Source organism: Danio rerio, chromosome 20 (genome assembly GCF_049306965.1).
Source record: "Danio rerio strain Tuebingen ecotype United States chromosome 20, GRCz12tu, whole genome shotgun sequence".
NCBI classification, from domain to species: domain Eukaryota; kingdom Metazoa; phylum Chordata; class Actinopteri; order Cypriniformes; family Danionidae; genus Danio; species Danio rerio.
This window is the reverse complement of record NC_133195.1, coordinates 25,870,001-25,885,632: the sequence shown is the minus strand read 5'-3', so window position 1 is coordinate 25,885,632 and position 15,632 is coordinate 25,870,001. Positions and strand designations below refer to the sequence as shown.

General features: G+C 36.9%; 1 protein-coding gene across 19 annotated transcripts in view; it reads right to left on the bottom strand.

Annotated features, from left to right (window-relative positions):
- fryl (furry homolog, like) overlaps nt 1–15,632 on the bottom strand; it is a 168,839-nt gene that overhangs the window by 138,460 nt on the left and 14,747 nt on the right. The window lies entirely within an intron of this gene.

Below are 15,632 nucleotides of genomic sequence, written 5' to 3'. Positions count from 1 at the left end.
TATAGAGTGCAAATCTGCACGATCGAGCAGTTCTAGAAATGTGGTCAGAGAAGTTTAGTTGGTCATCAATCGTTACTCCAAGGCTTTTCACCATTTTGGATGCAGTAATGGTTGCCCCATCCATCTGGATTGAAAAGTTATGGTGTAGAGTCGGGTTGGCAGAAACTACAAGCATTTCCGTTTTTGCGAGGTTCAGCTGAAGATGATGATCTTTCATCCAGTGTGAAATATCCAACAGGCAGGCTGAGATACGAGCTGGAACGGAGGGATCATCAGGATGAAAAGAGAGGTATAGCTGGGTGTCATCAGCATAGCAGTGGTAGGAGAATCCATGTCTCTGGATGACTGGTCCTAGAGATGATGTGTAGATGGAGAAGAGAAGTGGCCCAAGAACAGAGCCTTGAGGTACCCCAGTGTTTAGATGCTGTAGGTTGGACACCTCTCCCCTCCAAGACACCCTGAATGACCTGTCAGAGAGGTAAGATCTAAACCATTGTATAACAGTGCCCGCAACGCCCAGTGACTCAAGCGTAGATAGCAGGATCTGGTGGTTGACAGTGTCAAAAGCAGCTGACAAGTCCAGCAAAATGAGGACTGATGATTTAGAGTCTGCTTTAGCCAGTCTGAGATCCTCCACGACCGAGAGCAGGGCAGTCTCAGTTGAGTGGCCTTTCTTAAAGCCGGATTGCTTGTTGTCCATGAGATTGTTTTGAGTAAGAAAGTCCAGGACTTGATTGAACACTACTTTCTCCAGAATCTTGGCCATGAATGGAAGCAGGGATACTGGTCTGTAGTTTTCAAGTAGCGTATGGTCCAGGTTGGGTTTCTTTAGCAGTGGGGTTACCCTAGCCTGCTTAAATGTAGTGGGGAATAAACCAGAGTCAAGAGATGTGTTAATTATGTGAGTCAGTGTTGGTATGACTGCAGGAGAGATGGCTTGCAAGAGATGAGAGGGAATGGGATCGAGTGGACAGGTGGTTGCATGGCTGGATAGCACAAGTTTGGACACCTCAGACTCAGAGAGCTGAGAAAAGGAGGTGAGTGTGTGTGGTGTTGGTGTTGTATCTTGCGTGTTTGTTGTAGGTGCAGCAAATTGAGCACTGATTTTTGCAGTTTTGGTGCAGAAGAATGTAGCAAAGTCATCAGTAGTAAGTGTGGAGGATGCGGGTGGAGGAGGAGGATAGAGGAGGGAGGAAAATGTTTTAAAAAGTAGGCGAGGATTAGTGGCATTGTTGATTTTCAGACGGTAATACGTCTGCTTTGCAGAAGTAACCTCAGCTGAGAAAGAGGACAGAAGAGTTTGGTATGTTAAGAGGTGTGCAGGATTTTTAGTTTTCCGCCAAATTCTCTCTGCAGCCCGAAGTTTTGAGCGATGCTCACGGAGAGCATCCGAGAGCCAGGGTGCAGGAGGACTGGCACGGGCTGGCCTGGATGCAAGAGGACATAATCGGTCTAGACATGATGCTAGTGTGGAGCAGAGTGTATTAGTGGCACTGTTCGAATCAAGTGCAGTGAGTTTGCGAGATGGAGGAAGAGAGTCTGAAACAATGGTGGATAGTCTATTGGGTGAGAGAGATCGTAGGTTTCTGCGAAAGGTAACCAGTGTTGGAGTGTGTGGCGGCTCAGGAGTAATGTGGATGTTGAGAGACAGAAGGAAATGATCAGATATTTGTAGTGGAGTTACTATTGTTTGATCAGTGAAGCAGTGTCGTGTGTAAATAAGGTCTAGCTGATTACCTGATTTGTGGGTAGCAGAAGTAGGTGCTCTTTTTAGGTCAAAAGAGGCAAGCAGAGTCTGAAAGTCTGCAGCTTGCGGTTTGTCAACGTAAATGTTGAAGTCACCTAGCACCAATAAGGGAGTGGCAAAATTAGAAAAAGATGAGAGAAGAACATCCAGTTCATCTAGGAAGTGACCTAATTTACCTGGTGGGCGGTAGATGACAACCACATTTATGTAGAAGGGGTGGATAATGGTGACTGCATGGAATTCAAAGGAGCTGATTGTTGGCAGGGACGGTATCAGAGTAAATTTCCATTCTTTGGAAATTAGTAGTCCAGTCCCACCCCCTCTCCCTGTCTGACGAGGAGTGTGGGAAAAAGAGAAATTAGCAGAAAGAGTAGCATGTGTAGCAGTGTCCTCCGGCCTCAACCAGGTCTCAGTTAGAGCCATGAGATTATAGTCAGAATATGTAGCTATGGAGGTAATAAAATCAGCCTTGTTAACAGCTGATTGACAATTCCAGAGGCCCACGGAGAGAGAGAGTTGTGAAATAGTAGATACATGTATTGAACGAAGGTTGTGAGGATTACGCCTGCAGCGCACCTCCCGTGTTTTGCGAGTGTTAGTAACAACAGGAATTAGAAAACACATAATAAAAGTGCACTGACAACAAAAAATAAGTGTAAAGTAAAACAATAAAGTAAAGTACTCAAGTGCTTTGTCGGTGTCTTTGCTCGGTGGAGTCGCGCAGGTAGAGTCGATGGTCTTTACCCTCGTCGGTCTTCACACGAGGCGGTCTTCACACGAGGCTGCCGCGACCGCTGCCGCGGTGAACTAGTTGTTTATATAACCCCTAAAGCACTAGCTGATTGAATTCAGCTGGACACGCCTCGAGAGTCAAAGCAAGGGCCGAAACTGAGGCGGACGACGCGAACCGCGTCTGCGTTCGCTACACAAGCTCTTATAGTAACCAAGGAAACAGTGGCTAAACAACTTCTAGTATTATACACAACTGAAAGCAAGTTTAAATGTCCTACAACTTTACACAAACAGCTGGAAACAAGTCCTCAAACCATACACAACAACTGAAACAAATCTTAAATGTACTTACAGGCTGCTGTTCTAGATGCTGCTAAAGTGCTTCTCCTGCCGACTAATGCTACCGTGCTCACTATATAGTGGTTACCTGGCGTTTGGACACGCCTCCCGAGTCAAAACAAGGGCCGAAACTGAGGCGGACGACGCGAACCGCGTCTGCGTTCGCTACACAAGCTCTTATAGTAACCAAGGAAACAGTGGCTAAACAACTTCTAGTATTATACACAACTGAAAGCAAGTTTAAATGTCCTACAACTTTACACAAACAGCTGGAAACAAGTCCTCAAACCATACACAACAACTGAAACAAATCTTAAATGTACTTACAGGCTGCTGTTCTAGATGCTGCTAAAGTGCTTCTCCTGCCGACTAATGCTACCGTGCTCACTATATAGTGGTTACCTGGCGTTTGGACACGCCTCCCGAGTCAAAACAAGGGCCGAAACTGAGGCGGACGACGCGAACCGCGTCTGCGTTCGCTACACAAGCTCTTATAGTAACCAAGGAAACAGTGGCTAAACAACTTCTAGTATTATACACAACTGAAAGCAAGTTTAAATGTCCTACAACTTTACACAAACAGCTGGAAACAAGTCCTCAAACCATACACAACAACTGAAACAAATCTTAAATGTACTTACAGGCTGCTGTTCTAGATGCTGCTAAAGTGCTTCTCCTGCCGACTAATGCTACCGTGCTCACTATATAGTGGTTACCTGGCGTTTGGACACGCCTCCCGAGTCAAAACAAGGGCCGAAACTGAGGCGGACGACGCGAACCGCGTCTGCGTTCGCTACACAAGCTCTTATAGTAACCAAGGAAACAGTGGCTAAACAACTTCTAGTATTATACACAACTGAAAGCAAGTTTAAATGTCCTACAACTTTACACAAACAGCTGGAAACAAGTCCTCAAACCATACACAACAACTGAAACAAATCTTAAATGTACTTACAGGCTGCTGTTCTAGATGCTGCTAAAGTGCTTCTCCTGCCGACTAATGCTACCGTGCTCACTATATAGTGGTTACCTGGCGTTTGGACACGCCTCCCGAGTCAAAACAAGGGCCGAAACTGAGGCGGACGACGCGAACCGCGTCTGCGTTCGCTACACAAGCTCTTATAGTAACCAAGGAAACAGTGGCTAAACAACTTCTAGTATTATACACAACTGAAAGCAAGTTTAAATGTCCTACAACTTTACACAAACAGCTGGAAACAAGTCCTCAAACCATACACAACAACTGAAACAAATCTTAAATGTACTTACAGGCTGCTGTTCTAGATGCTGCTAAAGTGCTTCTCCTGCCGACTAATGCTACCGTGCTCACTATATAGTGGTTACCTGGCGTTTGGACACGCCTCCCGAGTCAAAACAAGGGCCGAAACTGAGGCGGACGACGCGAACCGCGTCTGCGTTCGCTACACAAGCTCTTATAGTAACCAAGGAAACAGTGGCTAAACAACTTCTAGTATTATACACAACTGAAAGCAAGTTTAAATGTCCTACAACTTTACACAAACAGCTGGAAACAAGTCCTCAAACCATACACAACAACTGAAACAAATCTTAAATGTACTTACAGGCTGCTGTTCTAGATGCTGCTAAAGTGCTTCTCCTGCCGACTAATGCTACCGTGCTCACTATATAGTGGTTACCTGGCGTTTGGACACGCCTCCCGAGTCAAAACAAGGGCCGAAACTGAGGCGGACGACGCGAACCGCGTCTGCGTTCGCTACACAAGCTCTTATAGTAACCAAGGAAACAGTGGCTAAACAACTTCTAGTATTATACACAACTGAAAGCAAGTTTAAATGTCCTACAACTTTACACAAACAGCTGGAAACAAGTCCTCAAACCATACACAACAACTGAAACAAATCTTAAATGTACTTACAGGCTGCTGTTCTAGATGCTGCTAAAGTGCTTCTGCTAAAGTGATTCAGCTTTTCAAATGGCAGAGAGAGACGATGCTGAGCGTTTCTTTGGATACCCATTGATTCAGGATCAGTTTTCAAGCAGTGTGATGATGCAGTGATCTAAAATCTACATCAGCGAGGCACTACATCAGGTCCTGCTATTGTATGAACTCACATCTCTGCTCACAATCTCTTTTTTTAGGAAACAGGCTTTTCTTGAAATCGTGTCGTTGCAGATTGTTCCCGATTCAGGTTTCCGGTCTCGCACAGGACACTGTTTTCAGCGGCCACAAAGTCTTATCTAATAGTTCTTTCTGTTTGCACTTTATTTCACACCTGTCCATTTGTTCTTGTTCACCTGGTGTTCTGTTAGCATTTTGGAGTTGATGGACATGTTTAGTTTAGGTTAGGGCTGTGCCATAAAGTCTATCATTTTTATATTATGCTCTATCATTTGTTTCACAAAGTACATTGTTTATAGTAATACTTTTTCATGATTTATATGAAGGCAATACTGCAAGTCCTTACAGAGATGCAGACATAATCATAAATAACAGCATTAGGAGAAAGTGGCAATCCTGAAAACACAATGTTTACATTTTGCATGTACCTGTAATCATTGGTTTTTGAAAACCATTTTTTATCAAACATTTGACCTGACATTTTTGAGTATATACTTTAAAATGTATAAGCAAAATAGCCTTTTAAATTTGGTCAATTTATAAACTAGAGCTGCAGGTTATTGGGGAAATCTAACATTGCAATATTTAGTTATTCTGCAATATATATTGTGATATGGATACAATTCACCAGATGACTTGAATATCTCTATTTGAAAATAGTTAATCATTTAGGATTGATTGGGATGATTCTGCAGGGAAGTGTATCTGCATAAAATCTAATAAACAATCTACAAGCATAAATAAACACAATAAAGAAAATATACAATAGAAATAAACTGTGTTTATCATTTTCTGAGACTAACAGCATTCACATACAGTAATTAATTAATTAAAATCTAAATAATTCAATAAAATTAATCATTACTAAAGTTAAAAACAATACAACGCCATAGGCCTGAGTGCGTTTACATCATTCTACAGTCACAGCCCTCAAGACACATCCAAATGATCAATTACAATACAAACTCAACGTTGCATATCTGGCAATTGGACCATTGCGAATAATCACATTGCGATATTGATGCTGAAACAATATATTGTGCAGCACTAGTATAAATTATCAATTGATTGAATTTACAGATATTATACTAATATCTATATATTAGGGCTGGACCGATAATCAATATTATATCGAATTGCAATAAATTTGTGAATAGTTGTCAATAACAAGGATAAGCTCTGGACTTTTTTACTCTATTTTGATCTTAGAGCCAATCACACAGCAGAAATGTGCAACAATGGGAATTTAAAAGCGTGCTGATATTAGAGATAAGAGGTGCAACGGTTCAATCTACTCACGGTTTTGTGTGCATCAGGGTTTTAGGGTCAGGGTTTTGATAGTACGGTACGAGCAAAGTTTTTTAAAAAATTGCAACAAAAAAAAATTCAAAGAACTATATACATATTCTTTAAGTAACAAACAGACTTTATATATATGACTATAGATTTACATGTTCTCATTATTTAAGTAAAAGTAGGGCATTTTGAAAATTGTATGCTCCAATAAAATAATTAAGAAAAAGCTTAAACTTCCCCTTTTTTTGTTTTACATCTTGACTCGACAGTCTTAAACAATTATGCAGAAAATAATTGTCATCACATCTTAATAACCTTTAGAAAATTGATTATTTGACATTGATTTAGAAATTCTGGCTTGCATTACCAAGGCAACAATGCATTTTTATTCAATTCATTCCAGAAAGCTGCTTTATCACTTATCAGGACCATCGTACGGAATGATACTTCCGCAAAGAGAGCGTGGTCGGCTCTTCTCTCTTAATTCAGCAGGAACAGACAATCGAGAAGAAAACTGCTCTTAGCAGACAGCAGGTAAACAGAATGAATAAATAGCAGGAGCATTCGGTGTGGAAGAACACCCAATGGGAGTGAAGGTAACCTGGAAGGTAAATCTGGAACCATCAACAACTTATATTGAAATATAAATCGTTATCATTCAATATGGAAAATAATTAACGAGATTGCATTTTAGCCATATTGCCCAGCCCTAAAATCCATATAATATATATTATATGAGGATATGAAATAACTTGTATCATGATGTGAGGTTTTTGTCCTATTCTTCAGCCATATAAAGGGTTTGAGGTATCATCAGTTGAGAATGTGAGAAACACATATAAGAGGTCAAGGATCAAACTTGTTAGACCAGAACATCCCCTTAGCCCACAAGTGATTTGAGGATTAACTAAACTACTCAAGCCAGGAAACGCTTGTAAATCAATTCAGCACAACACAAACATCTTCGAAATGCATGCTGGACCACTGTCAATCACCAGCCTTACAGGCCTTTCACACGTTCAATAGGTGACCAACCGTCAGGAAGTTGTTACTCGCTGTTCTCTCACACGCAGCATGTTCCTCACAGGGCTTTTATTCAACACTAAACAAACTCACCTCATTCACCTCACTGGCTGACTCAGGGCTAATCTGTTGGAGAAACATCCCACACAGTTTCAACTCACTTCTCATCAATCCAGTTTCTGTATCTAACACGGACATACAGCTACTAAAGTTATGCTAGGTATTTTGACTACATAGAAAGCTGTTAAGAAGTCACAGATTTCCCTCAAACATGTAAACATTTACATTCGTACTCTATTTTAAATTCCATCCTTCTGTTTGCTTTAAGCAGCCTGCACTGACTCAAACAAATATGAGTTTGGAGTGCAGAACTATTTGACAGTCCAACCAATTGTAATTCTGAAATAATTAAAAAATAAACTGTTATTTATGCAACCAACCTATTTGTGGCTACGATTATATATATCCTCTTTAAATACTACCTAAAGACTGGATTTGATTTTGGCTGGATTTTCGTTTTTTGGTTTAGGGTAGGAAAACGGATAAACGACTTTAAAATTCATTTTACACATGTAGGCGGTGCTGAAACGCCCACTTTCCTCTAATTGGTTAACCAAATCTGCGCTCGTGACGTCACCCTCAAAATAAAAGCCTTACACGCAGGCTTTTAATTATTATTATTATTTAATTATATTTTAACTAAGTTTACATATTCTATCATTTGAACCACACACAGTTAGCAGGCTTACATTCATTGCGTATGTATAAATTAAATAAAAACGTAAATCAGCAGTATTCTTAGACATTTGTCATTAAAATAAGGTCATAGTTCACTGCCAAGCTTCTTGCTGCTGTGCACCTGATGCTGTGCACCTGATTATATATATCCTCTTTAAATACTACCTAAAGACTGGTTAACACCTACATTAATAGCCGGCACAAGAATTTCATAAAATGATGTGTACCAGCAGTTACAACCCTGGTCTAGGAGCTCAATAAAGAAACAAGTAAGTCAAAGGAACAATTAAAAAACTTTTGTAACATGACCAGATCTAACATCTTATTGGTTGGAAGGGCCACAAAAGGTGATAGTTCCCTATCGATTAATCAAATATTATTCAAACAATTGATTGACTAATTGGCAATTGTTAAACTATAAAAATTTGCAGGTTTTGATGTTTATTCAACTTTTGCCATTAAGTTCAATTAATATATTACACACATTCTAACCAGTAAACAAACAAGATAACACTTCTAATTTTTGGAATTATCAATTGCACTGACAGACTGTTAATAGATGGTCCGTGTATCATCCGTTCATTTGATTATTCCTTTTATTACGGAAAACGAAACATCAGAAAAACGATGAATATTTCGTTTTTCTGTTTATTCTGTAGGCAGAAAAAACGGAAACTCATCTGTTATTCTGCTTATTAACTTAAAACGAAATATTAAAACAAACACAAAACCAAAACGAAATAATGAGTCAAAATATGGTCCGTGTACGGTCCGTGTACGTTTTGTTCATTTGTTTCCCATTTTCAAACGGAATAAAGGAAATGGAGAAAACGGCCGTTTTTCCGTTTTTCTTTTGCTCACGAGAAAACGAAAAAATGAGATTTTGGCTGGATTTTCGTTTTTTGGTTTAGGGTAGGAAAACGGATAAACGACTTTAAAATTCATTTTACACATGTAGGCGGTGCTGAAACGCCCACTTTCCTCTAATTGGTTAACCAAATCTGCGCTCGTGACGTCACCCTCAAAATAAAAGCCTTACACGCAGGCTTTTAATTATTATTATTATTTAATTATATTTTAACTAAGTTTACATATTCTATCATTTGAACCACACACAGTTAGCAGGCTTACATTCATTGCGTATGTATAAATTAAATAAAAACGTAAATCAGCAGTATTCTTAGACATTTGTCATTAAAATAAGGTCATAGTTCACTGCCAAGCTTCTTGCTGCTGTGCACCTGATGCAGAGCAAAGATAGCCATTTCCGAGCAGCACCTGGTTTGCATGATTGTTTCAGAGCAAGGGCTTTATAATAATAATAATAATAATAATAATAATAATTATTATTATTATTATTATTATTATTATTATCATTATTATTATCAGTTACTAGTGTTTTTATTGTTTGGTGTGATTTTTTTTCTTTTTAATAGTTGTTAGCAGAACCAGAATAAGAACACTTTGGGCCCTGCTATAAAAACAAAGGGTACCATTTGTTTTCATTTATTTCTTCCTATTTTAATTATATATTGTAATTATTTATTTGATAATTAATACTATTTTATTGCAACGCCAAAGTAGGCCTGTCTTATTATTTTTTTTATTATTAAATTTGCTGTTATTGTAGGCTATGGCAGGCTTTAAATATTTTAAATAACATTTACTCATAACCTTACTAATTCGAGAGCCGAACCTAAAAATGTTTAAGTGCAATAAGCCTGTACAATAAAGGGAGCCGCAATGCATATTTCTAGCGCATTCTTTCACTCAACAATTATTGCTGGAATAATGAAATAAATTTCAAATTAACCAATTAAACACATTATAGTTGATAAAAAAATTGTGTCTAGTAGTTCCGACAAACAGATGAGCTCGCTACATGTGCGTTGCGCTAATAATTTGACATTTGCTCTTCTTGAGAAAGTGCTACAGCGGGCCCTGCTATTTCACATATAAGGTTAGTGATACGTATTTTAAATTAGTATTGCACATTATTCATTCATTTTCTTGTCGGCTTGGTCCCTTTATTAATCTGGGGTCGCCACAGCGGAATGAACCGCCAACTTATTTAGCAAGTTTTTATGCAGCGGATGCCCTTCCAGCCACAACCCATCTCTGGGAAACATCCACACATACACACACTTATACAGTACGGACAATTTAGCCTACCCAATTCACCTGTACCGCATGTCTTTTTACTGTGGGGAAAACCGGAGCACCCGGAGGAAACTCACGCGAACGCACTACACTACTGAATTAGACACACAATCTCAAAAAAAAAAACTTGATGCTTATTTACATTATCTAAAGTCATTTCTGAGGTAGGATCTGTTGTTGTATTATATATTTTCGTTTTAATATGCAAATAATTTTCTTTAATTTGTAATAGGTCCCTCATTGCATAAAATAACCAGCCTTTGTATTCAATATGTTTGTAAATTGTCCATCCAGTTTGATGCAAGCTAAACAACATTTTGGCCTATTTTGCTTATTAAATGAGTGATTTTCACGGAGAAACAAATCATCCATCCACACAGTTTTGTATAGGACCTGTGTGAACAAAAATTTACACTTCATCATAGCCTATAGGAAAATGTATCTGTTTAGAACCAATTTTGTGTTGTATAATTAAAAATATTAAAAATACAATAAAAATAAAAAGAAGGAATAACATTTGAAGTGCAATGCTTCAAAGATCCAATACGCTGCATGCAGAGCCAAAACAAAAACTGGTTTGTTTGTTTAATAAAATAATAATATGAAATTAAAGTGAAATAGTTCCATAACCTGTATTATAACTGTAGTCACCCTAGATGACAAATCATCCGTTGCGCCGGTCAGTTTCACCTTTAATCAAGAATGTGCCAGAACCAAATGAGAATATTTACAGATTAGCTCGGAATGAGACCTCGGTCTGTGAAGGATGCAGAACACAGAAACTCGCTGAGAATGGAGATGCATGTTAGATGTTTTATATCCCTTTAGATATTGTAAATAAACAACTAGTTTTTATAGAGATTGTGTCATGTCTTTTCTTTGACGCACGCGGTGAACAGCCTGTAGCCTAAATAATAGTTTAGATTTTATAACATATAATGTTCCATTACTTTAAATGTATAATGTTTTTTAATATTTATAGATTATATAAAATATATAGTTTATATAAATGCGCTCTGATCATTCAAGGATCATAATGTGTTGCATATTCTTCTTATTCTTCATTGATCCGTAAATTGTGTATTTTATAAACTGATCGTTTATAAGGACTAAGCTATTAATAACTGTAATTCCTCGAACGGAAAAGTCTTGATTAAAGAAAAAGAGAACTTAATTCGACATATGCATATAGTGCGCTTATTTCTGCGCGCATCGCGCGCTTTACCGAATTACCTTTTTTATTTTTTATGCACTATAAATGCATCTGGCAGCACCGAAAAGAGCAAATGCCAAGTTATTAGCGCAGCGCACAGACAGCTAGCTCGTCTAGTCTGAACCAGGGGTTTTCAAACTATTCATTGCACACCGATCCCATTGCATTTTATTTAGGATAAACCACTTATTTAAAATTAATTAATTAAAAGGTGCGTACTCTCCAATACACCACTGTAGTGTCATAATATTTAATAATTATAATTAAGATAGACACCTGACCTCCATTTAATAAACAATTTATTTGCCATCCTCTGTTAATTTTAAGTTTAAAGTTTAAATCATTTATGTTAAACTTAAATTATTTAAAAACTTAAAAAGACTTAAATTTAGCCATTTAAGACATTTTAGGTCATAAGTTTACATACATTGACCGTTGCATTTAGTAGGCCTATTCTGGTCTAAATAAGCTTTTTGCATCTTAGGTGTTTACACACACACATTAAGCAGTTTATACGTACATTTAATGGTACTTTGAAATTACTTTTGATGCAATAAATAATCCTAAATAGTTGAAAGTGTTAACATATTCTTGAAATGTAGTTATTTTATAACTATGAAATTTATTACTAAACAAAGTGAATCATTATGAATTTGCCAAGAAATAATCCACTTTACCACCGTAAAGCAATGCCCCACACTCACTAGAACGGTAGAACCTGGACTGTATGATGTTCTGTATGTAAAATAGAGAAAATAAGCAAGATGCGCAGTCTCATGCAGCCTTAGTGAAATATAGCGCGTCACAGCAATGAACTAAAAATAAAACCACCCTTGAAATGCTGGCGATCTTAATTTTTTCAGCCTACACTGACTGAGAATAATGTTGCACTATTTTATTAACAAATAATTAGAATGTTTTTTTTTTCCTTCAACACATTCATCATTACTTTTGCCTGTGCAAGTTGTTTGCGCGCGCTTGAGCGCGAAGGCATCTATTTTCAGGTGCAAGATGCCACTTTGGGTGGCACCAGCACACTCTGCCACACCTGTGGCTATGTCCCTGCTACAATAATAATAACAACAACAACGACAAAATAATAACAAAAAATAATAATAATAAGACAGGCCTACTTTGACGTTGCAATAAAAAAGTATTAATTATCAAATAAATATTTACAATAGGCTAAAGGCATATATTAAATTAAAATAGGAGAAAATCCAATAGAAACAAATGGTACCATTTATTATAGCCCCATGCAGGGTCCATTGTGTTCTTACAACCATTAAATAACTAAGTAAATAATAATAATAACAATACTAATAATAATAGGCCTAATAATAATAATAATAATAATAATAATAATAATAAATTATTATTTTATACAGAGTAGGCTATTATTTAGGCCTACAATAGCTCTGAAACAATCATGCAAACCAGGTGCTGCTCGGAAATGGCTATCTTTGCTCTGCATCAGGTGCACAGCAGCAAGAAGCTTGGCAGTGAACTATGACCTTATTTTAATGACAAATGTCTAAGAATACTGCTGATTTACGTTTTTATTTAATTTATACATACGTAATGAATGTAAGCCTGCTAACTGTGTGTGGTTCAAATGATAGAATATGTAAACTTTGTTTATATATATAATTAAATAATAATAATTAAAAGCCTGCGTGTAAGGCTTTTATTTTGAGGGCGACGTCACGAGCGCAGATTTGGTTAACCAATTAGAGGAAAGTGGGCGTTTCAGCACCGCCTACATGTGTAAAATGAATTTTAAAGTCGTTTATCCGTTTTCCTACCCTAAACCAAAAAACGAAAATCCAGCCAAAATCTCGTTTTTTCGTTTTCTCGTGAGCAAAAGAAAAACGGAAAAACGGCCGTTTTCTCCATTTCCTTTATTCCGTTTGAAAATGGGAAACAAATGAACAAAACGTACACGGACCGTACACGGACCATATTTTGACTCATTATTTCGTTTTGGTTTTGTGTTTGTTTTAATATTTCGTTTGAAGTTAATAAGCAGAATAACAGATGAGTTTCCTTTTTTTCTGTCTACAGAATAAACAGAAAAACGAAATATTCATCGTTTTTCTGATGTTTCGTTTTCCGTAATAAAAGGAATAATCAAATGAACGGATGATACACGGACCATAGATGGATGACATGTCACCACTTTCTTTCAATAAAATTATCAAAAGATGTCCAAGACAGTCTGTTGAGCATTGTTTGGATTTGAAGCTCTAGTTTGCCTTACTTTTCGGTAGGCAGACTTGATTACTATTACATCTGTGTTACCATTTTAAAATGACTATTATTTTATAATTTTTCATATAATACAAATAAATATATTTAGAATTAGCTAGGCCTGCATGATTAATCATTTCTAAACCAAAATCGCTAAATCTGTGATTATTTGGATGCACTAAACAATAGGCATGGCCTATAAGATTCTGAAGGTATGATAACCTTGGATAAAAATATCACGGTTTCACGGTATTGCGATTACTGCTTTAAAATTTATTCTATTGCAACGTCTGGGTTAAAAAAATAAAAAAAAATTACTTCAAAATATTATAAATCTTTTAAAAAAGAAAATCTTTTGGAGCAGTAAACATGTCAGGCTACAATGTCCCAAAAATGGCAACAATGTTTAAGAGGTTGTAAATAAACAGTAGCAAAGTATTGCAAACTTTGCCATTGTGCATGGTCTTATGTTTTTTTTTTTTTTTTTTTTGGAAAACCGACAATTAAAAATAATATATTTTAGAGCAGTAATCATAATACCGTAAAACCGTGAAATTTTTATCCAAGGTTATCATATCGTCAGAATCTTATACTGGCCCATGCCTAATCACTTTTATGCTTTACTTAGACCTGTCACGATATCCATTTTGTTGTATGATAAATTGCACCAAAATATATTGCAATAATTGATATTATTGTCGTTTTAAGACCACTGTAAGCCACTCATTATATAATGCCAATAGAATGACAATATAATAGCATCACAATGCAAATACACTCTTGCAAAGAACACAAAATATTTTTTTTTTTAAATATTGTAATTGATTATAGTTCTTTTAATAATTTAATAACTAGGCACTAGAATCAGAATGTGAAAATCCATATCTTAAATAATCATAAACATAAAAAAATGGCAAAGTAGCAGAGGTTGTAATATTTGAAAAAATACTACAGTAATTTATAGTAATTGCCATACTGACACTGAAACCTCCAATAGAAATAAAAATGTTGCACAAACAGCTGAAATGTTGCTATAATTGTTTATTTATGTATGGCCGATATATATTCTATTACCAAAAATGATTTGAGGTCATATCCATGTGTTGTGCAAGAAGTCGATATTAATATTGATTATTGTGACAGACCTAGCTTTATTAACCACTGTCATTTGTGTGTAGTTTTGTAAACCTTTCCCACACTCTAGTTAGTCATTATATGCATTCTAATAAGCACCATGTATTCTTCTATTGGACTGCATCTAGGTGTACTGATTTATAGGCCCAATCCCAATTCTTCCCCTTACCCCTCGTTTTGCGCATTCCGGTAAAGGGGTGGGGGTGTCCCAATTCTCTTTAGCTTGAAGGCCTAGGGCTAAGAGGAGAAGGGGTAAATACCCCTTCGAATGAAGTAAGGGGTTCCACAAATTAGTATTTTTTGTCATTATTAACAATTTTTACAACAAACAAGCATGTTTTAATATATTGATAACCGCGTTCATGTTTTACCATCATGCCTTAAAAAAAAAACACTAAAATAAAAAACGCTAAATTTTGCAATCTATAATCCATAATCATAACTCCTGTATAGCAGTTCCACAACATTCTGTCACTTGATGACACTCGAATACCCTGTCAGTAATGTCTAGTGGCTGGGAATGAGCTTTTTACGGTGTCTGCTATACTGTTAATGTTGGTAATTTTTGTGTGTTTATATAGATGAACCACTGTGTAAATGCGCAGTGCAGTTACAAGCTTATTGCAACATTAGATCATTATGATAACATAATATAAACCTTCAGTGATTTCCTGAATATAAATACAAAAAACTAACACAACTGGAATAACTGCAGCAGTCACGATCATCTGATCTCATATGAGGCAAGAGATCCCGATGACATATGATGACGCGTGCAGGTGCTTTAGTGCTGTCCCAATTCCTAGGGGGTAAATTTTGAAGCCCTTCCCCTTCACCGTCAATTTTAAGGGCCAAGGGAAAGGGGAAGGGGTAGAAGTACAAAAATAGAATTGGACCAT